General features: G+C 48.6%; 1 protein-coding gene and 1 long non-coding RNA gene across 3 annotated transcripts in view; one reads left to right on the forward strand and one right to left on the reverse strand.

The window, feature by feature from the left end:
- The window catches only part of LOC144892693 (protein FAM200C-like), a 1,175,895-nt gene that overhangs the window by 284,807 nt on the left and 864,708 nt on the right, over positions 1 to 26,380 (reverse strand). The window lies entirely within an intron of this gene.
- Positions 11,640 to 14,728, forward strand: LOC144892690 (uncharacterized). Of its 2 annotated transcripts, none has more exons than XR_013623905.1 (2): positions 11,640 to 12,514; positions 14,258 to 14,728. It is a non-coding gene; the product is annotated as an uncharacterized LOC144892690 (long non-coding RNA). The 2 variants fall into 2 exon arrangements; XR_013623906.1 differs by having other exon boundaries at positions 14,287 to 14,728.

The raw sequence follows: 26,380 nt of genomic DNA on the forward strand, positions 1-26,380 counted from the left end.
ACCAAGTGTTTGATCGAGATCATCCTTGTACTCGGCAACCAATTTTGCTGCAGCTGCTTCGATTTCATCGCAGTCCAGTGATTCCAGTTTACGCAAGAAACCGAAAAGAGAACAGGTGTTCTCATAGGCTTCCAATCGTTGCTCCAATGAACTCAGAAAATGATCAATGACTAGAAGAAAATTCTGAACTCGAAATTTTCAGACAGTGAGAGTGCAGCTTCTTCTGATCATCCATATGTGGTGGCCCCCTGGTTGTGGAGGCCCCTGGGCAACTGCCCAGCTTGCCCATTCCTAAATCCGGCCCAGACTTCAACAGGGAAAGGATGTGAGGAGGATAGTGAAATGTCCAGGTGTGGGAGAAAGGGGAGTATGGGAGAGAATGGATGGAGTGATGTGTGTGGCGCTTCATAGGTTGAAAGGAAGGGTGGAAGATATATTGAGAAAGATGAATGAGATTGTGTTTGAGTATGCTTGTGTCACGTTTAGAGTGAAAGAGTGTGTAGAGAGGGGTGAGAAGGAGGCATGTTTGAGCAGGAAACAGAGGGAGATCCATGAGTTGAGAATGGAGTTGAGGAGTTAGAATGGAAGATGGAAGAGGGCAGTGGAAGGGGAGAGGAATGGGCTTGAGGTGTTGACGAAGCAGGTGAGGATGAGGTTGATGAAGTTGAAGCGAGTGGAAAGGATGAAGAGGTGAAGAAAGGAGAGGCAGAGGAAGAGAAAGAGGTTCTTTGAGATCCTTTTCGGTTTATGAAGAAACTGTTGGAGCCGTCTCGATCTGGTGTACTGAAGGTACCAGAGGAAAATTTGGAAGGTCATCTGCATGTCACATATGCAGACACAAGGAGGAACGAAGTGGTGGAGGACATCGAAGGCTTGGTGAGACCGACAGAGCCAGGTGTTCCATTTGATTTGTCAGAGCACAAGATGTCTGAGATTGAGGCAGTTTTGAGGAAGGCATGGGCGGCATCGGCTCCAGGACCAAGTGGAGTGCCATACAAGGTGTTTAAGAGTTGTGAAGGCATCAGGCAGTATCTGTGGAAGGCTCTGAAGGTGGTATGGAGGCAAGGAGTGGTGCCCAGTCAATGGACTAGGGCGGAAGGAGTTTATATTCCAAAGCAGGAGGAGGCTGTGACACTTGAGCAGTTTAAACCAATAACTTTGCTCGATGTATACACAAAGAATTAAGTTAAGCACCCCCCCGTTTTTTTACAACCTCGCACATTACAAGTTTGTTGTCGTCAAAACAGTGTAATATACCCATGATATTGCTATATTTTCTGGAGAAGTGATATTATGGTCACATAAAAACATAACAATCATGCCGTTTTCAATATTTTATTCTGAATAATTTAAGGTGAAATTTTTTGGGAATTTTAGGCATATTTTCACCTCAATTTAAGTATGGAGCTATAGGTCCATCACGGACAGTGTGGATGACGTTTATGTTTGCTAACGTACAGTCATTGTTCTGAGAAGACCTCTAGCGATCTTTGCGTCAATAACGTGTGTAGGACCCACGTGATCGGATGGAGCAAGGTGCTGTGACAACCATCCCCTGGCCTGCGTACAGTCCTGACCTGAACCCCCTCGAGCACGTTTGGGACATGTTGGGACGACAAATTGCGAAGATGGTCCCTCCAATAGCCAATCTGGATGAATTGGAACGTGCATTACATCGGGAATGGAACAACCTGCCACAGCAACGCATACGACGGCTTACAGGGTCTATGAGACGTAGGGTTGAGTCAGTGATCCGATCACGTGGGTCCTACACACGTTATTGACGCAAAGATCGCTAGAGGTCTTCTCAGAACAATGACTGTACGTTAGAAAACATAAACGTCATCCACACTGTCCGTGATGGACCTATAGCTCCATACTTAAATTGAGGTGAAAATATGCCTAAAATTCCCAAAAAATTTCACCTTAAATTATTCAGAATAAAATATTGAAAACGGCATGATTGTTATGTTTTTATGTGACCATAATATCACTTCTCCAGAAAATATAGCAATATCATGGGTATATTACACTGTTTTGACGACAACAAACTTGTAATGTGCGAGGTTGTAAAAAAACGGGGGGGTGCTTAACTTAATTCTTTGTGTATAGATGGGAAGATATTGATGAGTGTCTTTGCGGCACGGCTCTCAGGCTTCATCAGAGGGAATGGTTTTGTGGATGGATCTGTGCAGAAGGCAGGAATACCAGGATCACCAGGATGCATTGAACCCTCGGCAATGGTCTGGCAAGTGTTACAGGAGGCAAAGAGGCAAAGGAAGGATGTGGCGGTGGTATGGCTGGATTTGGAGAATGCATATGGCTCAGTGCCGCATGCCTTGATCAGGTATGCCATGGATTTATTTTGGGTGCCACGGGGATTTAGGGATTTTTTGATGGCATATTATGATCAGTTTTGGATGCGGTTTGCGACACAGTCCTATGTAACAGAGTGGCAGAAGTTGGAAGTGGGGATCCCGATGGGATGTACCATCTCCCCTATTTTGTTTGTGCTGGTTATGGAGTTGTTGATACGTGTGGTGAGTGGACATGGGAAAGAAGTGGAGCTAGCCCCTGGTCAGAGTTTGTCAGCGATGTTTGCATTCATGGATGACCTGACAGTTGTCCAACAGTCGGCTGATGCAGCAGTAGAGGTACTGGGATGACTGGAAAGTTTGATGCGGTGGAAAAGAATGGGATTTAAAGCAGGAAAGTCGAGGAGTGTGGTGGTGAGACGAGGAGTGGTGGATAACATGCACAGGTTTGAGCTGGGAGGGGAGCAATTCCATCATTGGTGGAGGCCCCTGTGAAGAGTTTGGGAAGATGGCATACAGTGGAGTTGAATGATGTGTGAAGGGCGGAGGAGGTCAGAAACAAGCTTTTGAGAGGTTTGAAGAGGATTTATGGATGTGGTTTGCCAGGTAAATTGAGGAGTGGTGTTTGAAGTTTGGATTGATGCCACGAGTATTGTGGCCATTGATGATGTATGATATTGTGATTGGGCATGGAGAGAGGATGGTGGTTGTGGTGAGCGGGTTTGTGAAGAGGTGGTTGGGAGTGCCACGCTGTTTGACGAACATTGCCTTTGATGGTCAGGGTGGAAAACTCCAGTTTCCCTTGACATCATTAACCGAGGAGTTTAAGGTGGTGAGGGTGCGGGAGTTCATGATGTTGCGGGATTCAAATGATGCAGTGGTAAAGAATTCTCTCCCAGAGAAGAAGGGAAGTTGGAAGTGGAATGCAAGAGCAGAGGTGGACGAGATGGAAGAGCGGTTGCAACAGGAGGAGGTCATGGGGATGGTACAGCATGGGAAGCATGGCTTGGGGTGGATGAAGCATGAGCGATGGGGCAAGGCATGTGTGAAAGAGAGGAGGAAGATGGTTGAGAGGGAGGTGAGCAGAAAGGAGGGGAGATATGTGAAAGCAGTCGGACATGTACAGTAAGGTGCTTGGACTAGGTGGGAAAGTGTGTGGATGAGGACATTGAAGTGGCAAGAGATTTGGAGGATGGAACTAATATTGTTGAGTTTCCTGTTGTGGGCAACGTATGATGTGTTCCGTCACCAGTACACTTGAGATTGTGGGGATTGTTCCAGGAGGAGAGATGTTCTTTGTGTGGAGGTTTTGGGAATGGTGCAGCATGCACTGAGTGCATGCTCAGTAGCATTGGCAGCAGGAAGATACAAGTGGCGGCATGATCAGGTGCTGGCGGTGGTAGTGCAGATGGAGCAACAAGAGGTGCTGAGATCGAGAGAGAGAGAAGAGTGAAGAAGGAGACCGATGGGGGAGAGGTGTTGTTTGTCAAAGAGGGCCAAGTGGTAAGAGGTGGAATGAGGAGGACCTGGAAAGCAAGAGGATTGTCAGATGCTTGTGATTGGCAAGTGATGGCAGACCTAAAGCCACAATTGGTATTCCCAGAGGAGATCTGTGTGACAAGGTTGCGGCCCGACATTGTCATCTGGTAAGGTGCAACAGGACAGGTCATCTTAGGGGAATTGTAGGTACCTTGGGAAGAGAGCATGGAGGAGGTGCACGAGAGGAAGAGAGGAAAGTACAGTGAGATGGAGGCAGAGTGTCGGGAGAAGGGTTGGCGAGTTTCTTGTCAGCCATTTGAGGTGGGGTGTGGAGGGTATATTGGCAATTCCTTTTCTGCATTCCTTGCTCGGCTTGGAGTGTGTGGGACAGAAAGAAGGAGGATGTGTGACAGAGTGGCCCAGCTTGCCTTGAAAGGCTCACTTTGGATATGGAGGAAGTTTATGGAGGCACGTCGAACGGTGTAGGTTGAGGTTGTTGTTGGTGGTTCATTTCAGCCTAAAGGGGCAGTGACTGAGCACTGAAGAGAAATGTGTGTGTGTGTGTGTGTGTGTGTGTGTGTGTGTGTGTGTGTGTGTGTGTGTGTGTGTGTGTGTGTGTGTGTTTTTTTTTTGTTTGTTTGTTTTGCAGGAGTAGATGTGGTTTTGCATGAATATGTTTTTGTTTGAGTGGTGCATGTTGTAAGGGTAGGTGGTCGGTTGGTTTTTATTTTATTTTATTTTTTTGGTGTGTAAGTGAGTGGATGAGGGGCTGTGGATTGTGGGAGTGGAGACAGATTTGTTGTTGTATTCTGTATTCTCACTGGCTGGGGGTGGGGGTATGGTATGTATGCATCCAGGTGTAGCTGCTGCATGTGGAGGCGTATGTGCCCCTGCTGGCCCACCTTAGCTGACCATATCGAGGTTGAAGGGCCGAAATGGGATGATGCTGAGAAACTCGACTGAGGACCTGGTCAGTGAGGCACATGACAGGTATATATAAAATCTAGCACACAACCATGCAATCTCCATAGACAAACATTGGCAGTAGAATGGGCCGTGCTGAAGAGCTCAATGACTTTCAATGTGGCACCGTCATAGGATGCCACTTTTCCAACAAGTTAGTTCGTCAAATTTCTTCCTTGCTAGATTTGCCCCAGTCAACTGTAAGTGGTTTTTTTGGTGGGGTTTTTTGTATACTGAATCGAGGCTCGTGAAAGAGCTAACATTTACTTCACAAACAAATCAACCAGACAAACAAAATATATAAAAAGAAGGAGTGGAAGACAAGATGGGGAGAGAAGGGGAAGCACACAAACACAACATTTGAGAGCAGGGAGATGTGTGGAATGGGGAGGGCTTGGGGGGAGGAGGCGTGGGAAGGGGGGAGGGAGAAGTATAAAACACAAGGACACCAAGGACTTCCAGGACAGAAGTTGGTATTTCAAAAAAGTGGAATTGGAAGGAGGGGGGGGGGGGGAGGTAGAAGTATAAAACACAAGGACACCAAGGACTTCCAGGACAGAAGTTGGTATTTCAAAAAAGTGGAATTGGGGTGAAATTAGCGGGGGTAGAAAAGATCAAGGTTTTGGATGGGGGAAGATAAGAGATGGTGGTGAACAGCTGTTTTAAAGACCTGGAGGGTGGAGTGGGATTGAAGAGAGTGAGGGAGTTTGTTCCAGAGGCAGGAGAAAAGAGGAATGAAGGAGTGAAGGTGAGCAGAGAGTCTTGATTTTGGCAGTTTAACCATAAGAGGGTTGCAGGCAGATCTTGTGCGACCTGTAGGAATATTTGGGGGACAGAGCCCAGAGAGAGCTGGGGGGGCAAGGCCAGAGAGGAGTCGGAAGAAGACGGAAAGACCACCAACCTGCCTGCGGTGAGTGAGAGGCCCTTGGAGGTAGCTTCATCGCGGAAGATTCCAATGATTCTGAATGCTTTGGTTTCAACAGCGTGAAGACGAGCGAGGTGTGAGGCAGGAGCACCAGCCCAGAGGGGAGAGCAGTATTCCATTGAGCTGTGGATGAAAGCCTTGTATGTGGTGAGGAGCTCAGGTGTGCCAAGGAAGGACTTCGCACGATGGAGGATGCCCAGTCAGCGACTGGCTTTGGAGGCCAGATTTGAAATGTGGTTTTCCCAGGAAAGATCATGGCAGATAGTGAGACCTAAAAGCTTGAGTGACAGAACTTCTTGGAGAGGATTATTCAGAAAGTGGATGGGAGGGTTGTCCAGTCGGTCTTTTCGGAGAGACATCGTAAGAGTGTGAGATTTGTCAGGATTGAAAGACATGTTCCACTTGTTTGCCCAGTCTGTGATTTTGTCCAGGTCTGCAGAGAGTGAGGAGGCTGCAGACTGCCGATCTGAGGGACGAAGAATGGAGCGACAGAGAGTAGAGTCATCAGCAAAGAGATAGAGAGGATTTTCAAGAGAGTCAGAGAGATCATTGATGAAGACCAGAAAAAGCACAGGGCCCAGAACACTGCCTTGGGGAACTCCAGCCTGAACATGAAGAGGAGATGAGAGAAACCCATTCAGGGCCACACGTTGACTATGACTAGAGAGGAAGTCCGCCAGCCATGCGTGGAGATTTCCATGGATACCAAAAGAGGAGAGTTTGGTGAGCAGAGCGGGGTGCCAGACCGTACCGAAGACACGTGATATGTCAAGGGAGACTGCTCTAATTTCCTGTTTGGCATTGAGGACCTCCATCCATTGTTGAGAAAGCAGAAGCAGCATGTCCAGAGTATAGTGACCAGGTCTGAAACCAAATTGATGATCAGAGATCAAGCCATTGGAGAAGAGGACAGATTTCATATCTGAAGCAATGATGGATTCCATGACTTTGCTGATAATTGGGAGAAGGCTGATTGGTCTGTAGTTGCTGGGATCTGTTTTTGCACCTTTTTTGTGCAAAGCGTTGATGTTGGCAGATTTCCAAGCAGATGGAAGATGTCCTTGAGCAAAAGAGAGGGTGAAGAGAACAGAGAGAGGGAGTGAAAGAGTGGAAGAACAGGATTTTAGGACCCGTGGGCTGATGCCCTCAGGTCCAGTTGCAGAATCAGAGTCGAGGGTTGACAGAAACTTTTCCACCTTGTCAGGAGGAAAGGACACAGAGTCCACGAGCAGCTGGGTACGACTGGGTACGGTGGGTACAGAGAGGGATGGGTTTGGGACACAAGATTTAGAGGCAAACACAGAGTTGAGGCATTCAGCTTTTTCACGTGCGGAGTCAGCCGTGTGGCCATTTGAGGTGAGGGAGGGGATGGAGGGGGAACAAACACCAGAAACAGATTTGACCAGACGCCACCAGGATTTGGAAGAGGGAGACAGATAAGAGAGTTCGGTCCTGAGAATGGACAGGTATTGTTTCCTGGCTCTCCTGAGGGTGGACACACACTTGTTTCGGGCTTTGTGAAAGGAAATGAGATTTCCTTCCGTTGGATTTGCTTTCCAGGAGACGAAAGCAGGTTGTTTCTGGGCAATAGCCTCAGCACAAGATTCCATGTACCATGGACGGGAGGAAGGGTATGACAACTGAAGACGAGATGGGATAAATCTGTGCATGAGAGAGAGCAATTTACTTTGGAAGAATTCCCAGGATGAGTTGATGTCAGAGGCGGTGGAGATGGGAGACCAGTCCAGATGATTGATGGCTGCTTGAAGACCGTGCCAGTTGGCCTGAGTGAAATGCCAGACTCGTCGACGCTGAGGAGGCTCCCTGAGAATGGTCAGAGAGATGTCCACTTTAACAAGCACATGATCAGATGAGCCGATTGGAGCAGAAGAAGAGCAGCAGACATTTTCAGGGAAGTTAGTCATAACCAAGTCCAGAAGAGAAGATGCTCCGTTGACTGAGATCCGGGTCGGGAAATTGACAGATTGTGTCAGTCCCAGTGAGTCACAGAAGTCCTTTGCTGAAGAGCCATGGCTGGTGAGAGAGGTACCCACACCCAGCCAACTGGCATGGTGACAGTTGAAATCACCACATATGAGGAAGAGAGAGTTGGGATGGGTAGATAGAAGTTGGTCCATATTATCAGACAGCGAGATGGAGATGGAGTCATCACTGTTTGGTGGACGGTACAACACACATATGAACAAAAGGTGGGAGCGAAGGGGAAGCCGTAGCCAAAGGTATTCCTGGGGGTGAGGAGGAGAGAGGGCAGTGCAGGGCGAGTGAGGGAGAGAGTTTTTTATAAAGATAGCAACCCCACCTCCAGGACGAGGCTCAGGTCTATCATACTGGAGGAGGGAGTAACCTGGGAGAGATACCAAGGAATCAGAGACATCATGAAGGAGGAAAGTTTCTGTTAAGCAGATCACGTCTGGTTTGTCAGAAGCAACCTGTATGGAGAGATCAGTCAGGTTTGAGCGAAGGCCCCGGATGTTTGAGGTCCATACTTTTAAAGAAGAGGAAGGGGGAGCATCGGATACAGAACAGGGGGGGGGGAGGGAGCGATAGGGAGAGCTGTTGAAGGTGTGTCAGAGATTTCAGAATAGCTTGGAGAAAGGGAAGAATGGGGCGGACAAAAGGTTTGATGGTGATTGGGTGAGGCGCAGTGAGGTGTTATTTGAGGAGGGGGGAGAGTGAGGTGGTTGAGGGAGATGAAGGTGAAAGTTGGAAGGGGGAAGAAGCGGGGAGGACGCTTTGACGAGGAGGGGTGAGAGGGGAGTCTAGGAGGGGAGGAGCGAGGGAGAGTCTCGGAGGGGAGGGGTGTGGGGGGAGTTTAGGAGGGAAGGGGCAAGGGGGGAGATTTGAAAGGGATGGGTGATGGGGAAGATTTGGAGGGGAGGGGCAAGGGGGAAGATTTGAAAGAGATGGGTGATGGGGATGATTTTGAGGGGAGGGGCAAGGGGGTCGATTTAGAGGGGAGGGGTGATGGGGAAGTTTTGGAGGGGAGGGGTGATGGGGAACATTTGGAGGGAAGGGGTGATGGGGAAGATTTGGAGGGGAGGGGCAAGGGGGAATATTTGAAAGGGATGGGTGATGGGGAAGATTTGTAGGGGAGGGGCAAGGGGGAATATTTGAAAGAGATGGGTGATGGGGATGATTTGGAGGGGAGGGGCAAGGGGGTAGATTTGGAGGGGAGGGGTGATGGGGAAGTTTTGAAGGGGAGGGGTGATGGGGAAGATTTGGAGGGAAGGTGTGATGGGGAAGTTTTGGAGGGAAGGGGTGATGAGGAAGATTTGGAGGGGAGGGGTGAGATTGGATTTTGAAAAGTGTACGATTTATGGGAAACGAACATTTATTGCAAAATGAGTTTCTTGAGACATTCGAGTCAAAAATACATTTGAGGACGCTGAAGGATGGGTGGAGTGCGGGAGAGTTTAGGGAATGTATGAAAGAGGCACTGTGAGAGATGGATTTTTTTTTCGGAATGAATAGATTTGGTGAGCAATTCGAAAGCATCCTTTTATAGAAGAAGAAGAAAAAGGTGTTATAGAATACGACAGAATACAGTTCTTCAGGGGACAGATTAAACATTCTTTAACAACGTGATCACGTGATCACGAACAACGTGGTCGAAGAACGAACGAACAAATAAGAATGAACAAACGGATAAGAACAGAGAAGGAAATCTTTTTTTTGGTTTTTTTTTTTTGAGGAGATTTTAAAACAAGGAAGTATAGGGTGAAAAGACCGAGAAAAACAGAGACCGAAAGTAATTTCAGCGTGATCGAAGAACCGCTGAGACAAAAACAAAGCCTCAAGCCAAGGTCGGACACGGTAGCTTACTACACTCGGCCTCAGAATACGCGACACAAAATAACCGACGATTCTGTACACAGGTATGAAAAACCAACACCGAGAATCCTATTAAAGACACCCCAATAGGTATATACACCGAAAGAAAGATCCAGTTTCGACAAAAACACAATTGTGAAAAATTACTTAACTTCGAAAGCGTGCGCGCATTGACAGCTTTGAAGAGACGTGACCTCCAATCTTGCGCATGCGCAGACCTGTTATTGTGAAGTGGAAACGTCTAAGAACAACAACAGCTCAGCCGTGAAGTGGTAGGCCACACAATCTCATGGAACGGGACCGCCGAGTGCTGAAGTGCGCCGAGCGCACAAATCGCCTGTCCTTGGTTGCAACATTACTCTGGAAGCAAAGGCCAGCACATCAGCTTTTCGTCGGGAGCTTCATGAAATGGGTTTCCCTGGCCGAGAAGCCGCACACAAGCCTCAGATCACCATGCGCAATGCCAAGCGTCGGCTGGAGTGGTGTAAAGCTCGCCGCCATTGGACTCTGGAGCAGTGGAAACGTGTTCTCTGAAGTGTTGAATCATGCTTCACCATCTGGCAGTCCGACGGACAAATCTGGGTTTGGCGGATGTCAGAAGAACGCTACCTGCCAAAATGCATAGTGCCAACTGCAAAGTTTGGTGGAGGAGGAATAATGGTCTGGGGCTGTTTTTCATGGTTCGGGCTAGACCCTTTAGTTCCAGTGAAGGGAAATCTTGACGCTACAGCCTACAAAGACATTCCAGACGATTGTGTGCTCTCAAATTTTGGCCAAGGTTTGGGAAAGTCCCTTTCCTGTTTCAGCATGACAATAGCCCCGTGCACGAAGCGAGGTCCCAGAAATGGTTTGTCGAGATCGGTGTGGAAGAACTTGACTGGCCTGCACAGAGCCCTGACCTCATCCCCATCAAACACCTTGATGATGAATTGGAATGCCTACTGCAAGCCAGGCCTAATCGTCCAACATCAGTGCCCGACCTCACTAATGCTCTTGTGGATGAATGGAAGCAAATCCCCACAGCAATGTTCCAACATCTAGTGGAAAGCCTTCCCAGGAGAGTGGAGGCTGTTATCGCAGCAAAGGGGGGGACCAACTCCATATTAATGCCCATGATTTTGGAATTAGATGTTGGACCAGCACATACGGTTTGATGTTCCGGTGTCCACATACTTTTTGTCATGTAGTATATATATATATATATATATAGTATTTGTTTGTTGTTTAAATATATTATTGATTTGTTGTATTTTATTTTCTATATTTAGACAATGTGTGTAATCGATTAATTTTATTAATATCTCTATTTATTCGGACAGGACAGTGATCAAACAGGTTGCATAATTATTTTCTCGCTGTCTTGCCTGGTTTTGTTTACCGTCAAGATTGTCATTTGAATATTATGTGTGATCGCATTCGTATCGTCGGTGACCGTTGATGCCACTACGGTCCACGATGTATTTCCTTTCGTGAAAATAGGCGAGTTAATGCTGGGATCCTTATCCCAAATCAGCCTCAAGTCGAACGTCAGGCCTGGCCGACCGGATCCTGAACGACTTGGTCCACAAACGATGCCCGGTGGACATGATAAGGAGTTAGGGACATTAAAGAAGTGCGCGCACACACACATACGCGCGCGCACACACACACACACACACACACACACACACACACACACACACACACACACACACACACACACACACATACACACACACACACACACATACACATACATAGACACATACATACATACATACATACATACACACACACACACACACACACACACACATGCACGCACACACACACACACACATACACATACATACACCCACATACACACACATACATACATACACACACACACACACACACACACACACATACATACACACACACACACATACATACACACACATGCCTACATACACATACATACATACATACATACATAGACACACACACACACATACATACATACATACATACATACACACACACACACACACACACACATACATACATACATACATACATACATACATACATACATACATACACACACGTGGATACTTTGAGACCTGGGAGGGACAGAGTTCCGTCCCCCATCTGAAACCCGCATAGTATGGAGTTCACACCCACACCGACATTTTAGTTGTATCCTCATTCGTTCACGATGATGTTTTCACGCTCTTTTCTCCGTTTGTCCGGTTGTGTTTTTGTTATTTTTCCCATTCATGTCGCCGAATTGAAAGCTCCTCGTTTCCCTTGGGAGTCACAAAGCCCGGTGACGGTGAGTTGGTTCATCACCTTTGTTCCGCACACGGTTCCATTTGAGTTAAACAGTGATACCTGGCACGGCCTGGTTAACCATCAACGGGAGCTTAGCGCTACCCTCCCCGAAGGTTCGGCGCAAACGCTGCCTCGCGACCAGGTACACTGCCGGAGACACTGTACCTGTTGTGGTCGTGAATGGCCGGCACGCCCACTCAACAAACAAACAGTCGGTGGAAGCAGGTGGGAACGACAGTTAGGGGTGGGAGGAGTGCGTCGGAAAAAAAGGTGTGACCACATGTAGGACAGGTAGGGATAGTGACGGGCATGCGAGGTGCGTGAGCATCAAGGTGGAGGAAAGGGGTTCGTGGATGTGGGCGGACCGTCGCGACCCCACCAGGTGCGCCACCCAATGAATTACTGCTACGTCTGCAGGTGAGCCAATGGAGCCGTGATGCGTGCGGCCTTTTTGGGACGGGTTTGTGTAAAAGGAGAGGGGTAGAAGTGAGTGGTACAGGGAGTGGTTGGACTGTGCAGAGTTCGGCGCGCAATAAAAACATCCATGTCATGAGGCCTGGGCGACAGGGACAGAGAGAGAGAGCGGACATCTTGAACGCGGAGACGAGCGAGCGCGACCAGGTGTTCGGGCTGCGCAGACCGAGGCTGCACAGACCAAGACTACGGTTGATTTAACTGCATTTTTGTAAGGATCTCTATCGCAAAACGTACTTTGTACTATATATTGAACGACTGCAATGGTCCTGGTTTAAACGTCGAAAGAAAATGCCTGCGACGATTTTTTTTTTAACTTCAGACGTTGGACAACTTCGACAAAAAGAAAATCCAACAAATTCCCCAAATATTCGATGAGTCGATTAATTATATTTAATTTCTGTTGTAAGAAGATTTTACTTTGTAGTTTGTTATAAATTAATTATTGAGAAATATCGAACTTACGATTTCTCTTTTCCACCCATTTAACGACATCTTCCATTCATCGTTATCGAAATCGACGTTATTTGTGATATTTTAACGTTTATTATACCTGTAAATTTTTCTTTCGTCTATATTGTATTCCGCACATAAAGTAAGCAAATCCGAACTGATATTAGGTGTTATTATTTAAATAAATTTATTTTTGAAAATGTAAATATTTTTCATGTTGTTTTTTTTTTTTTTTGCAGAATTTCAATACTTTTTTGTGTATTGGATTGTCGGTATGATGTACAACTGTACACGACTGTACAGACTTATTGTTGTGATTTTTGCTTTTTAAAGTTATATTATATTATATTATATTGTATTTATTTATTGATCCATCATTACATTTGCATCAATAATCACCCTCAAAGTTGAGGAAATTGAGTTGATTATTTTAATATAAATAATAACAATTACATCATACTTTAAATGGAATAAGATTATTTTGTACAACGAGATCACCTTGATTTAAGAAAAACTTCTTTTCCTGGTCAGGGTTCACCCAGATAGGTCAGATGGCAGAGCACCGGTACGGTTCGCCTGAGGACCTGGGTTCGATTCCTGGTCTGGGCGGGTAATTTGCCCACATATATTGATTGGTTCTTTTTTTCTACTTTTGATAGTCAGAATTCTTTTTTTTAGGGGGGTGAAGTTGTGGAACAGACCAGTTAATGACGCTCCACTTTTCCCCAGGCCAACAGATGCTTTATCTTGCGTTTATAACGTTGCCGTTCACTCCGGGTTACCTGCAATCGCATGCACCTGCTCGATGTACCTGTAAAACGAAATGGTGGTTTTGACCGATGTAGCGTTCTCACCCGAAACCCAGACTCATGATTCTGCAAACCATATTTAAATGCACATACCTTGTGTATTTGTCCAATGTCTACTAATGCACTTGTCATTCGTGTTAAAGTACCTTGATGTCTGCATATGTATTTGTCTTTGCATCTGATTTCTGCACAGGTTCCATTTCGAGCGTTGGATCAATTGTAAATGTGGAGTTCAGTGGTTGCCATATGTATACGTCTAAATCATCACACCTTTGCTTGGTTTCTCAAACTCGCATGTAATTTGTACTTAGTGCTTCGTGTTGCATTTGCATTTTTCAGTGCTTTTGTTTTGTTCTTTTTGTTTTCTTTTTCAAACTTTTGTTTTCTGGCCTAGCTGATTGTAACATTCCTGGTCCCAGAGTTGACCTCTTTCTACCACCCCCAACTCTTCCTGAATGTCATTTGTACGTCATCATAGGTTCCGCCTTTTAACCGAAGTTACTGTTTTTGCAAGTTGAGTTTCACAAGGTCGAAGGATAAGGATGCACAAGGTTATAGTTGAGTTTGAGGTTTTTTATTATAAAATGGTGACTTATTTGGGGAATTTTACGACCTAAGCTGGGGGGGTTTTTTTGGACCTAAATGCAATTTTCTTCCCCACTCCCACTCCCCCTCACCTTTCCTAAAACCAGACCATACGGTCTGATAATTTCCTTTGCAGAAAGCCCCCGTAATCTTGTTGGCACTCTACAGCCGGATGGGGAGACCTTTTGTAGACTTTGGCGAAGGAAGTGCCCGCCCGTCGCCGCATTTGCAGCAGCGCCCAGACCCGCCTCGCCGCACCACACTAACCTGTAATTTGGGGGTCCAAGTGACTCGCCCCGTCCGAGCTCTTTGGACAAATCGGCCCATTGATGGCCAAAAACAATGGGGCCCTCTCGGGTTTCGCTCGGAGCTTTATCTCACCAATGTGAGCTAGTCGGGCCTGGTTTCAGCGAAAAGCCATAAGCAGCTTACTTCTCCCCCTTTCCCTCTACCCCCACCCCCAAACTCTCTTTCTCCAATGTTCCCAAAGTTTGCAGAGATTGCAGTGTTTATAATAGAGAAGTTGTTTTGTGCCTAAAATTGTCGCCAATTGCACGAATAAACTCTAGCTCACGGAACGCATGCGCCTGTCTTCAAACCTTGCACTTTGATTCGTGTTCTGTGCAGGTAGTGAACACCGACATAATAAAATGGTGGAGCGACCCTCAGGGGTGGAGGAGGATTCATATAATCGATCGGACGACGCTCTCCCACCGACCTATCTGAACTGATTGCGCGTACCTTTACCCATGCACAGGCTACCTTTTCATCTCTCTGAATATGCCTACCTGTTGAGGTTCCCAGTTGCCGTGCATATACTGATCTTGTTGGTTTATCTGTAGGTTCTATGAGGGTACAAGTCAGTGTGTTGGTTGAGTTATTTGTTTTCTTTTTCCCAGTAGTAATGATCGAATACGAGTGCGAGTTTGACCGTGCGTGGATGCACTTTGGTGATGTGCGTGCCCGAGTGTAATCAACGACTCGTTCAGGCGTGTTGGGTAATTGCTGGGGATGTGTTTGAGCAGCTTATTAACGAGCCTGTTTTTTTTATAACTTTTTTTTTTTTTTTTTTTTTACTCCACTCTTGTTAGTCGAGCTTTAACGAGGTCCCGAGCCTCGTTGGCCTCTTCCGCGACAACCTGTGATCATTATGCTTAATGAGACCCTCAGGTAAAGCGTCCAATCAGCGCAGAGGTGTAATATACCTTGTTGGTAGGGTAAGATTAATGATATCTTCTTTCGATGTGTGAAAAAGTTATGGGCACTGCTGGAAAAATAGGTTAGGGTGAAATGATATATATATATATATATATATAAAATCGGGAGATTAAATCAGACGCGGACGTGGCTTCAGGACGGTCGATCTTTAATTTTCGACAAGCTTTCGACCAACAAAGGTCTTCTTCTTAATCGTCCCCAAGTTCAGCGGAAGTGAACTATAATGAATATATATTGAATATATATATATATATTTCTATAATTTTTTTTTTTTTTTACAATACTTTTTTTTATCAGCAGCAGATGTATTGATATATTGTTGGATGAAACCTCCCCTCCTGCAGCCTACTGTCTTCACATTAACCCTGTACCATCATTTTCAGTATTGTTTTTTTTTTAACGTCACTTTTTATTGCAAGACTTATGTCTCATAGTTATATTTATCACATGTTATATTGCCGAGAATTTCCAAGCCCTTCTTGTTGGGGGGGGGGGGGGGGGCAGATAATGACTCACACATACACACGTGTTTTTTGGGATGAATTTTCTTTTTTTTTATTGGTTTAATGGTGTAAGGCCTTGAATACGCATCACTTAACCCTTTTTAGTAGCACACCTGCATAACACCCCAAAGAAAGATTTCAGGTGAATCATCCGTCCATCAGTTCATAAACTTTGTTGGATGTGGCTTTGAGAAGTATGGGTCCAGCGTGGGCGTTTGCGATCCGAATTCCAGAATGTGTGAGGCTCAGACGCAACAGCTCTCGGCAATCGGACCGTGTCATGACAGGTACCATCTTGTTCTGGGACACATCGTGAACTGCAAACGCTGAGGGCGACTGTGTCTGGGAAAGCAGAAGGGCATTCTTACAGAATTTCAAATGGATGAGTCCAAAAGCACCGGCTTCAGGAGTGGATTCCTTTGGGAGGGGTAGCGGTGTGGATGGGAGTGGGAATCAAAGGTTCGGGCCTAGTCACAGCCATTTCTTTTTATTGAATTTTTATTTTAGCTCGATTTTATTATTATTTTGTATTTGTAGCTTATTTTTTTTCAAAATAAACTGAACCGTCAAGTCAATTTTTATCATAGTATTTTGCAATCAAATGGACCCAGAAATTGAGTTGATGTGGGCCTTGTGTGTCTTACAGCAGTCAGAAAATAAATTAAGATAAATCACAGCAAGGGTGGCAGGAGGTAATATTTCTTACTTTTAAGTGGGTTAGCTTGGCCTAGCTGAAAACAAAATTTCATGCAACTGGTGTGGCAAGAAAGCAATTGGCAGACAATTTGCTATCCAGAGTTAGGAACATGCGATCCCAAGCGCTCTCCTATTTTTATGACAACATGTGAGAGTCTGAAGATGAGAATGGCATGAGGAGTGAGGACAGAGTCATAGGAGTAGAGAAAGGGCATGTAGAAAGATGTATTACCTGGGGAAAGGGGTAAATGTGACCATTTTTGTTTGCACATATTGATGGCGCAATAGATGCATAAAAAACCCCCGCCCCTCCTCCGACATCCCCTCCACTTTTCCTCAAATCTCCATTCTGCCCCTTTTAACATCATGAATTTGTGAATTCAAAGGAGACAAACATCTCATGTGTGCTTCTTGATGTTCCAGTGATATACAGCCACCATTTGTCCTCCCTGAACACAAACAAGCTCGAGCAGATTTATGATTGTTTTAAGGCTCTGGCAAAGGGTTCAAGAGGGTTTCACTAAGACCTTTCGAGTGAGTTCTGAAGGCTCGTGGAGTGCATGGAAATGGCACAATGCTTGTCCAGCAGGGAAGATGTGTCTTTGGGGAACCGCTTCCATCATTCCGGGCGGTATTGGGTAGAAATCAATTCTAATACTGCCTGGTAATGATGATAGCTGCTTTCCATTTGTCATCCTGCACTCCCTTGTAGCTGCAATTGAGTAAGTACCAGAGTGCAAGGTGTTTTGATGTTGGTTACGCCTATATATTCGTTTTGTGCTCACTCAAAGATTGAGCGGCACATTAAGTCCTGTCGATGTTATCAACACTTTGTACAAAAATTATATTAAGTGCTACTTGGTTTATTATGCTCTTGTTTCGAATTCCAAAGAGTTCCATCAACGTTTTAACAAGAACCCTACCCCTCCAGCACGTCCGCACTTCACCATGACTTCTCACCTCACCCCCCAGGCATTTTCCCTTCCCTGCCTCTGCGTCCCCTCCCCTCCCCTCCCCTCCCCCTCCTTTCCCAAGCCCTTCCTTGCTTCTACCTCCCCAGCTCTTCCCTGCCTCCTCCTCCCCAGCTCTTCCCTGCCTCCATCTCACCTCCCCTTCCCATCCCTTCCCTGCCTCCACCTCCCCTCCACAGCTCTTCCCTGCCTCCACCTCCCCTCCACAGCTCTTCCCTGCCTCCACCTCCCCAGCCCTTCCCTGCCTCCATCTCACCTCCCCTTCCCATCCCTTCCCTGCCTCCACCTCCCCTCCACAGCCCTTCCCTGCCTGCACCTCTCCTCTCCAGTCCTTCCCTTCTTCCACCTCTCCTTCGCCTCCCTGCCTCCACATCCGCTTCACTTGCCTGGCTCCACCTCCCCTCCCCAGCCCTTTCCTGCTTTTGCATCCCCTCCCCTCCCCTTCCCTGCCTCTGCATCCCCTCCACAGCCCTTCCCTGCCTCCACCTCCCTTCTCTGCCTCCACCTCCCTTCCCTTCCCTTCCCTGCCTCCACCTCCCCTCTCTGCCTCCACCTCCCCTCTCCAGTCCTTTCCTACCTTCACCTCCCCTCTGCTTGCCTGGCTCCACCTCCCCTCACCCAGCCCTTTCCTGCCTCTGCATCCCTCCCCTTCCCTGCCTCCATCTCCCCTCCACCACCCTTCACTGCCTCTGCATCCCCTCCCACCTCCCCTCCACAGCCCTTCACTGCCTCTACATCCCCTCCCCTCCTCTTCCCTGCCTCCACCTTCCTTCCACAGCCCTTCACTGCCTCTGCATCCCCTCCCCTCCCTTTTTCCTGCCTCCACCTCCCCTCCACATCCCTCCACTGCCTCTGCATCCCCTCCACAGCCCTTCCCTTCCTCCACCTCCCCTCCCCAGTCCTTCCCTGCCTTTGCATCCCCTCTCCAGCCCTATGCTGCCTCTGCATCCCTTTCCTGCATTCGTGTCCCCTTCTCAGCACTTTCCTGCCTTTACATACCTCCCCCCCCCCCCACTTTTCTGCCTCCACCTCTGCTACCCTCCCCAGTCCTTCACTCCCTCAGTTTTCATTCCCCTTCCCTGCCTCCACCTCCCCTCCCCAGTCCTTACCTGCCCCTGCATCTCCTCCACAGCCCTTCTCTGCCCCCACCTCCCCTCTCCAGTCCTTCCCTGCCTCTGCCTCTCCTCTCCAGCCCTTCCCTACCTTCCCTCCCCTTTCCCTCCCCTTCCCCTCCACTGCCTCTACCTTTCCACTCCTTCCCTACTTCCACCTCGCCTCCCCACCCCAGCCCTCCCCTGCCTCCGCCTCACCTCTGCCTCCCCTTCCACTCCCTTCCCTGCCCCGGGCTCCCCTGCTCTTCCCAACCATTCTCTGTCTCTGTCTCTGGCTCCCCTTTCCTCCCTGCCCTTCTGTCTCTGTCTCCCCTTTCCTCCCCCAACACTTCCCTGCCTCCACCTCCCCTTCCTGCCTCCACCTCCCCTGCAGTTCCCATCTCCATCCCTTCCCTGCCTTCCCTACCCTGCCTCCACGTTCCCACTGCTTCTCTGCTTCCACATCCCCTCCCCACTCCAGCCTTTGTCTCTCCTCCCATTCCCATCCCTTCCCATCCCATCCATTCCCAGCCCTTCCCTGCCTCCACCTCCCTTCTCCAGCCCTTCCCTGCCTCCACCTCGCCTCTCCAGTCCTTCCCTGCCTCAACCTCCCCTCTGCTTGCCTGGCTCTAGCTCCCATTCCTGTCTCCACCTCTCCTTCCTGCCTTCATCTCCCCTGCAGCTCCCATCTCCACTTTTCTCCCATTCACGGCCTCCCCATCCTCTTTGCTTCCCTTCCTGACCTCCCCATGTGTTCTGCCTCCCTCCCAGACCTTCCCTCCATCACATCCCACACCTATCTTCCCCTCCATTGCACCCCCACTTCTACCCTCCTGTCCATTTCACCCCCACCTCTGCCCTCCCCTCTGTTGCACCCTTCTACACCTACCAACCCCTTTGTTGCACCTCTCCTCATCTATCCTCCCCCTGGACTCCCACCCTTCTCTTCACTGCCCCCTATCTTCCCCTCCGCTACACATGGTACCCTCCCTTCCACTGTACCCCACCCTTTCCTCTGCTGCACCCCTCTGCTGGACCCCACCCTCCCCTCTGCTGCACCCACCCTCCCCTCTGCTGCACCCACCCTCCCCTCTGCTGCACCCATCTGCTGGACCCCACCCTCCCATCTGCTGGACCCCACCCTCCCATCTGCTGGACCCCACCCTCCCCTCTGCTGGACCCCACCCTCCCCTCTGCTGGACCCCACCCTCCCCTCTGCTGGACCCCACCATCCCCTCTGCTGGACCCCACCTTCCCCTCACCTCTGCTGGACCCCACCCTCCACTCTGCTGAACCCCACCCTCTCCTCTGCTACACTCACACCTCTCCCCTCCATTCTTCCCTTCCCCCCCTCCTCTATGCCCCCTACCCTCCCCTACCCTCCCCTACCTTCCACTACACCACACTTTCACAATGCCCTACGTTCCTGCATTCTCCATGACTCGAGCAATGAACATTATTAAGTTTGATTATTCTGTGCTTTGTATGATTAAGTATTTATTTGTACCTTTTTTTGGGGGGTTTTTTTGTAACACGAAAATGGTTGTAATTGTGAAATTATACTGATAACCTCATTGAATATTTTGATTCAAGTGTAATGTTGTTATTATTAATATAAACAGAATTTAAGGTTAAGAAAAGCATCGACGACTTGAATCTGCGACAATCCATGGACTCGAAACACTTTTGTAAAGTTTATTCCTGTCTTCTCCCGAGATATTTTTATGTTTCATGTCGGTGGAATGAAGGGAGTATAAGGGAGTATAAGGGAGTATAAGGGCGGTGTTCCCATGGCAGAAAATCTTATGACTTGTAATCTTTGTCTTAAGTATTAAGGTGTTAGACATGAATTTTGATTTTGGAATCTGAGTAGCATGTTTTAAATGTTCTTTCTGGGGTGGTGATCTCCAAGCACACCTGTAAAGGTGGCGATCTCCAAGCATACCTGTAACTATCATAGAATAAATTTAAATTTCTCCGATTCATGTGAAACAAGGTGTCGATCTGTCGGTCCAGCGAGCGCAGAATTGTAAGACATGTTCACACTGAATGTCTTGGAAGTTGTTTAGCTTGAAGCATTTTAAGTCTAATCAAATAAAGACTTATTTGTACCTTTTCCACCACTTCTTGTTGCGTAACGATGCACCGAAGGCGTGTCGCAACTCACAGGTAACGAGAAAGGTGAGTTTTGGCCAAACGGGCACGGAAGGGAGATCACGTGACGGTGACTTTGCATAGGTTGCGAGCGTCTCATGTTCGCTCCCCGGGGAGGGGGAGGAATTTGCTAAAGGTGTGCTGCTGCCGACCTATATAAGAAGCCTCTCGGGGAGGAAACACCTGTCGTGGTCGCTTCACTCCTGCCCACTGAATTCATACACCTCGCAACTTGATTGGTTCGTATTCGATCATTTGACGACATAGACTTTTGCCTGTTGAATTATGGGTTAAAAAAAAATCCTTTTTGTGTTTGTGGGTTTCCTTTCACTTTTGAGCATTTATTGCTATTTCAAGAACTCGAGAGAATTTTAGTATTTTGTTTAAAGAGGATTTCTCATTTATTTCTCCCTTGTTGTTGTTGTTGTTGTTGTTGTTGTTGTTGTCAAGTTTTGTATCCCAAAACCATAGTCTACCCCCACAAGTATGTTTAAGGAAGGGCGTTCGAGCCTCGACAATCTCAACTGCATTAAAGCAAACGACCAGAAGACATTTTGGCAAGACGCAAGTCCATGAGATGCTTGAACAACGTCTTACCTGACAGTGCTGGATATTGTGTGGAATTCTAACACTGTCTGGTAATGATGTTTCTCGAGTCGTCCTTATTCCTCTGCGGAGTGCCTACTAGGCCCGTCGGGATGAAGGCTGGATGTCTTCCATGACACTATAAACGCTATCGTGGATCTTGAGGGGAGGGGTTGCGGGAGGAAGCAATAAATATTAACCTGTTTCAAGGTAACTGGTGAAAGGTTAATCTCTCTCTCTCTCTCTCTCTCTCTCTCTCTCTCTCCCTCTCCCTCTCCCTCTCCCTCAATCTCTTTCTCCACCTCTTTCTCCACCTCTTTCTCCACCTCTGTCTCCACCCCTTTCTCCACCTCTGTCTTCGTCTCTCCCTCTCCATCTCTTTCTCCATCTCTTTCTCCACCTCTTTCTCCACCTCTGTCTCCACCTCTGTCTCCACCTCTGTCTCCACCTCTGTCTCCACCTCTTTATCCACCTCTTTCTCCACCTCTTTATCCACCTCTTTATCCACCTCTTTCTCCACCTCTGTCTCCACCTCTTTCTCCACCTCTTTCTCCACCTCTGTCTCCACCTCTGTCTCCACCTCTTTCTCCACCTCTGTCTCCACCTCTGTCTGCACCTCGGTCTCCACCTCTTTCTCCACCTCTGTCTCCACCTCTTTCTCCACCTCTTTCTCCACCTCTGTCTCCACCTCTGTCTCCACCTCTTTCTCCACCTCTGTCTCCACCTCTGTCTCCACCTCTGTCTCCACCTCTTTCTCCACCTCTGTCTCCACCTCTTTCTCCACCTCTGTCTCCACCTCTGTCTCCACCTCTTTCTCCACCTCTGTCTCCACCTCTGTCTCCACCTCTTTCTCCACCTCTTTCTCCACCTCTTTCTCCACCTCTGTCTCCACCTCTTTCTCCACCTCTGTCTGCACCTCGGTCTCCACCTCTTTCTCCACCTCTGTCTCCACCTCTTTCTCCACCTCTGTCTCCACCTCTGTCTCCACCTCTTTCTCCACCTCTTTCTCCACCTCTGTCTCCACCTCTTTCTCCACCTCGGTCTCCACCTCTGTCTCCACCTCTTTCTCCACCTCTTTCTCCACCTCTGTCTCCACCTCTTTCTCCACCTCTTTCTCCACCTCTGTCTGCACCTCTGTCTCCACCTCTTTCTCCACCTCTGTCTCCACCTCTTTCTCCACCTCGGTCTCCACCTCTTTCTCCACCTCTGTCTCCACCTCTGTCTCCACCTCTGTCTCCACCTCTTTCTCCACCTCTGTCTCCACCTCTTTCTCCACCTCTGTCTGCACCTCTGTCTCCACCTCTTTCTCCACCTCTGTCTCCACCTGTCTCCACCTCTGTCTCCACCTCTTTCTCCACCTCTGTCTCCACCTCTTTCTCCACCTCTGTCTGCACCTCTGTCTCCACCTCTGTCTCCACCTGTCTCCACCTCTGTCTCCACCTCTGTCTCCACCTCTGTCTCCACCTCTGTCTCCACCTCTTTCTCCACCTCTGTTCTCCACCTCTGTTCTCCACCTCTGTCTCCACCTCTTTCTCCACCTCTGTCTCCACCTCTGTCTCCACCTCTTTCTCCACCTCTTTCTCCACCTCTTTCTCCACCTCTGTCTCCACCTCTTTCTCCACCTCTTTCTCCACCTCTTTCTCCACCTCTTTCTCCACCTCTGTTTCCACCTCTGTTTCCACCTCTTTCTCCACCTCTTTCTCCACCTCTTTCTCCACCTCTTTCTCCACCTCTTTCTCCACCTCTGTCTCCACCTCTTTCTCCACCTCTGTCTCCACCTCTGTCTCCACCTCTTTCTCCACCTCTGTCTCCACCTCTTTCTCCACCTCTTTCTCCACCTCTGTTTCCACCTCTTTCTCCACCTCTTTCTCCACCTCTTTCTCCACCTCTGTTTCCACCTCTGTTTCCACCTCTGTTTTCACCTCTTTGTCCACCTCTTTGTCCACCTCTTTGTCCACCTCTGTTTCCACCTCTGTTTCCACCTCTTTCTCCACCTCTTTCTCCACCTCTTTCTCCACCTCTTTCTCCACCTCTGTCTGCACCTCTGTCTGCACCTCTGTCTCCACCTCTTTCTCCACCTCTGTCTGCACCTCTGTCTCCACCTCTTTCTCCACCTCTTTCTCCACCTCTTGTTCTACAGGAATATTTTCCACAAGCCATGGAATGTCCCTTCTTTTCCATGGTTTGGTATTTTCCACAAGCTATGGAATGTCCACCTCTTTCTCCACCTCTGTCTCCACCTCTTTCTCCACCTCTGTCTCCACCTCTTTCTCCACCTCTTTCTCCACCTCTGTCTCCACCTCTTTCTCCACCTCGGTCTCCACCTCTGTCTCCACCTCTTTCTCCACCTCTGTCTCCACCTCTTTCTCCACCTCTTTCTCCACCTCTGTCTGCACCTCTGTCTCCACCTCTTTCTCCACCTCTGTCTCCACCTCTTTCTCCACCTCGGTCTCCACCTCTTTCTCCACCTCTGTCTCCACCTCTGTCTCCACCTCTGTCTCCACCTCTTTCTCCACCTCTGTCTCCACCTCTTTCTCCACCTCTGTCTGCACCTCTGTCTCCACCTCTTTCTCCACCTCTGTCTCCACCTGTCTCCACCTCTGTCTCCACCTCTTCTCCACCTCTGTCTCCACCTCTTTCTCCACCTCTTTCTCCACCTCTGTCTGCACCTCTGTCTCCACCTCTGTCTCCACCTCTGTCTCCACCTGTCTCCACCTGTCTCCACCTGTCTCCACCTCTGTCTCCACCTCTGTCTCCACCTCTGTCTCCACCTCTGTCTCCACCTCTTTCTCCACCTCTGTTCTCCACCTCTGTTCTCCACCTCTGTCTCCACCTCTTTCTCCACCTCTGTCTCCACCTCTGTCTCCACCTCTTTCTCCACCTCTTTCTCCACCTCTTTCTCCACCTCTGTCTCACCTCTTTCTCCACCTCTTTCTCCACCTCTTTCTCCACCTCTTTCTCTCACCTCTTTCTCCACCTCTGTTTCCACCTCTTTCTCCACCTCTTTCTCCACCTCTTTCTCCACCTCTTTCTCCACCTCTTTCTCCACCTCTGTCTCCACCTCTTTCTCCACCTCTGTCTCCACCTCTGTCTCCACCTCTTTCTCCACCTCTGTCTCACCTCTTTCTCCACCTCTTTCTCCACCTCTGTTTCCACCTCTTTCTCCACCTCTTTCTCCACCTCTTTCTCCACCTCTGTTTCCACCTCTGTTTCCACCTCTGTTTTCACCTCTTTGTCCACCTCTTTGTCCACCTCTTGTCCACCTCTGTTTCCACCTCTGTTTCCACCTCTTTCTCCACCTCTTTCTCCACCTCTTTCTCCACCTCTGTCTGCACCTCTGTCTGCACCTCTGTCTCCACCTCTTTCTCCACCTCTTTCTCCACCTCTGTCTGCACCTCTGTCTCCACCTCTTTCTCCACCTCTTTCTCCACCTCTTGTTCTACAGGAATATTTTCCACAAGCCATGGAATGTCCCTTCTTTCCATGGTTTGGTATTTTCCACAAGCTATGGAATGTCCACCTCTTTCTCCACCTCTGTCTCCACCTCTGTCTCCACCTCTGTCTCCACCGCTTTCTCCACCTCTGTCTCCACCTCTTTCTCCACCTCTGTCTCCACCTCTTTCTCCACCTCTTTCTCCACCTCTTCTCCACCTCTTTCTCCACCTCTTTCTCCACCTCTTTCTGCACCTGTCTCCACCTCTGTCTCCATCTCTGTCTCCACCTCTTTCTCCACCTCTGTCTCCACCTCTTTCTCCACCTCTTTCTCCACCTCTGTCTCCCACCTCTTTCTCCACCTCTGTCTCCACCTCTTTCTCCACCTCTTTCTCCACCTCTTTCTCCACCTCTGTCTCCACCTCTTCTCCACCTCTTTCTCCACCTCTTTCTCCACCTCTGTTTCCACCTCTTTCTCCACCTCTTTCTCCACCTCTTCTCCACCTCTTTCTCCACCTCTTTCTCCACCTCTTTCTCCACCTCTTTCTCCACCTCTGTTTCCACCTCTTTGTACACCTCTGTTTCCACCTCTTTCTCCACCTCTGTCTCCACCTCTTTCTCCACCTCTTTCTCCACCTCTGTCTCCACCTCTTTCTCCACCTCTGTCTCCACCTCTTTCTCCACCTCTTTCTCCACCTCTTTCTCCACCTCTGTCTCCACCTCTTTCTCCACCTCTTTCTCCACCTCTGTCTGCACCTCTGTCTCCACCTCTGTCTCCACCTCTGTTTCCACCTCTGTCTCCACCTCTGTCTCCACCTCTGTCTCCACCTCTGTCTCCACCTCTTTCTCCACCTCTGTCTCCACCTGTCTCCACCTCTTTCTCCACCTCTTTCTCCACCTCTGTCTCCACCTCTGTCTCCACCTCTGTCTCCACCTCTGTCTCCACCTCGGTCTCCACCTCTGTCTCCACCTCTGTCTCCACCTCTTTCTCCACCTCTGTCTCCACCTCTTTCTCCACCTCTTTCTCCACCTCTGTCTCCACCTCTGTCTCCACCTCTGTCTCCACCTATGTCTCCACCTATGTCTCCACCTCTTTCTCCACCTCTTTCTCCACCTCTTTCTCCACCTCTTTCTCCACCTCTTTCTCCACCTCTGTCTCCACCTCTTTCTCACCTCTTTCTCCACCTCTGTCTCCACCTCTGTCTCCACCTCTTTCTCCACCTCTTTCTCCACCTCTTTCTCCACCTCTGTCTCCACCTCTTTCTCCACCTCTTTCTCCACCTCTTTCTCCACCTCTTTCTCCACCTCTGTTTCCACCTCTGTTTCCACCTCTTTCTCCACCTCTTCTCCACCTCTTTCTCCACCTCTTTCTCCACCTCTTTCTCCACCTCTGTTTCCACCTCTGTTTCCACCTCTGTTTCCACCTCTTTCTCCACCTCTTTCTCCACCTCTTTCTCCACCTCTGTTTCCACCTCTTTCTCCACCTCTTTCTCCACCTCTGTTTCCACCTCTGTTTCCACCTCTGTTTCCACCTCTTTCTCCACCTCTTTCTCCACCTCTGTCTCCACCTCTGTCTCCAC

The sequence above is a fragment of the Myxine glutinosa genome, chromosome 6, assembly GCF_964187855.1.
Source record: "Myxine glutinosa chromosome 6, kmMyxGlut1.1, whole genome shotgun sequence".
NCBI lineage: Eukaryota > Metazoa > Chordata > Myxini > Myxiniformes > Myxinidae > Myxine > Myxine glutinosa.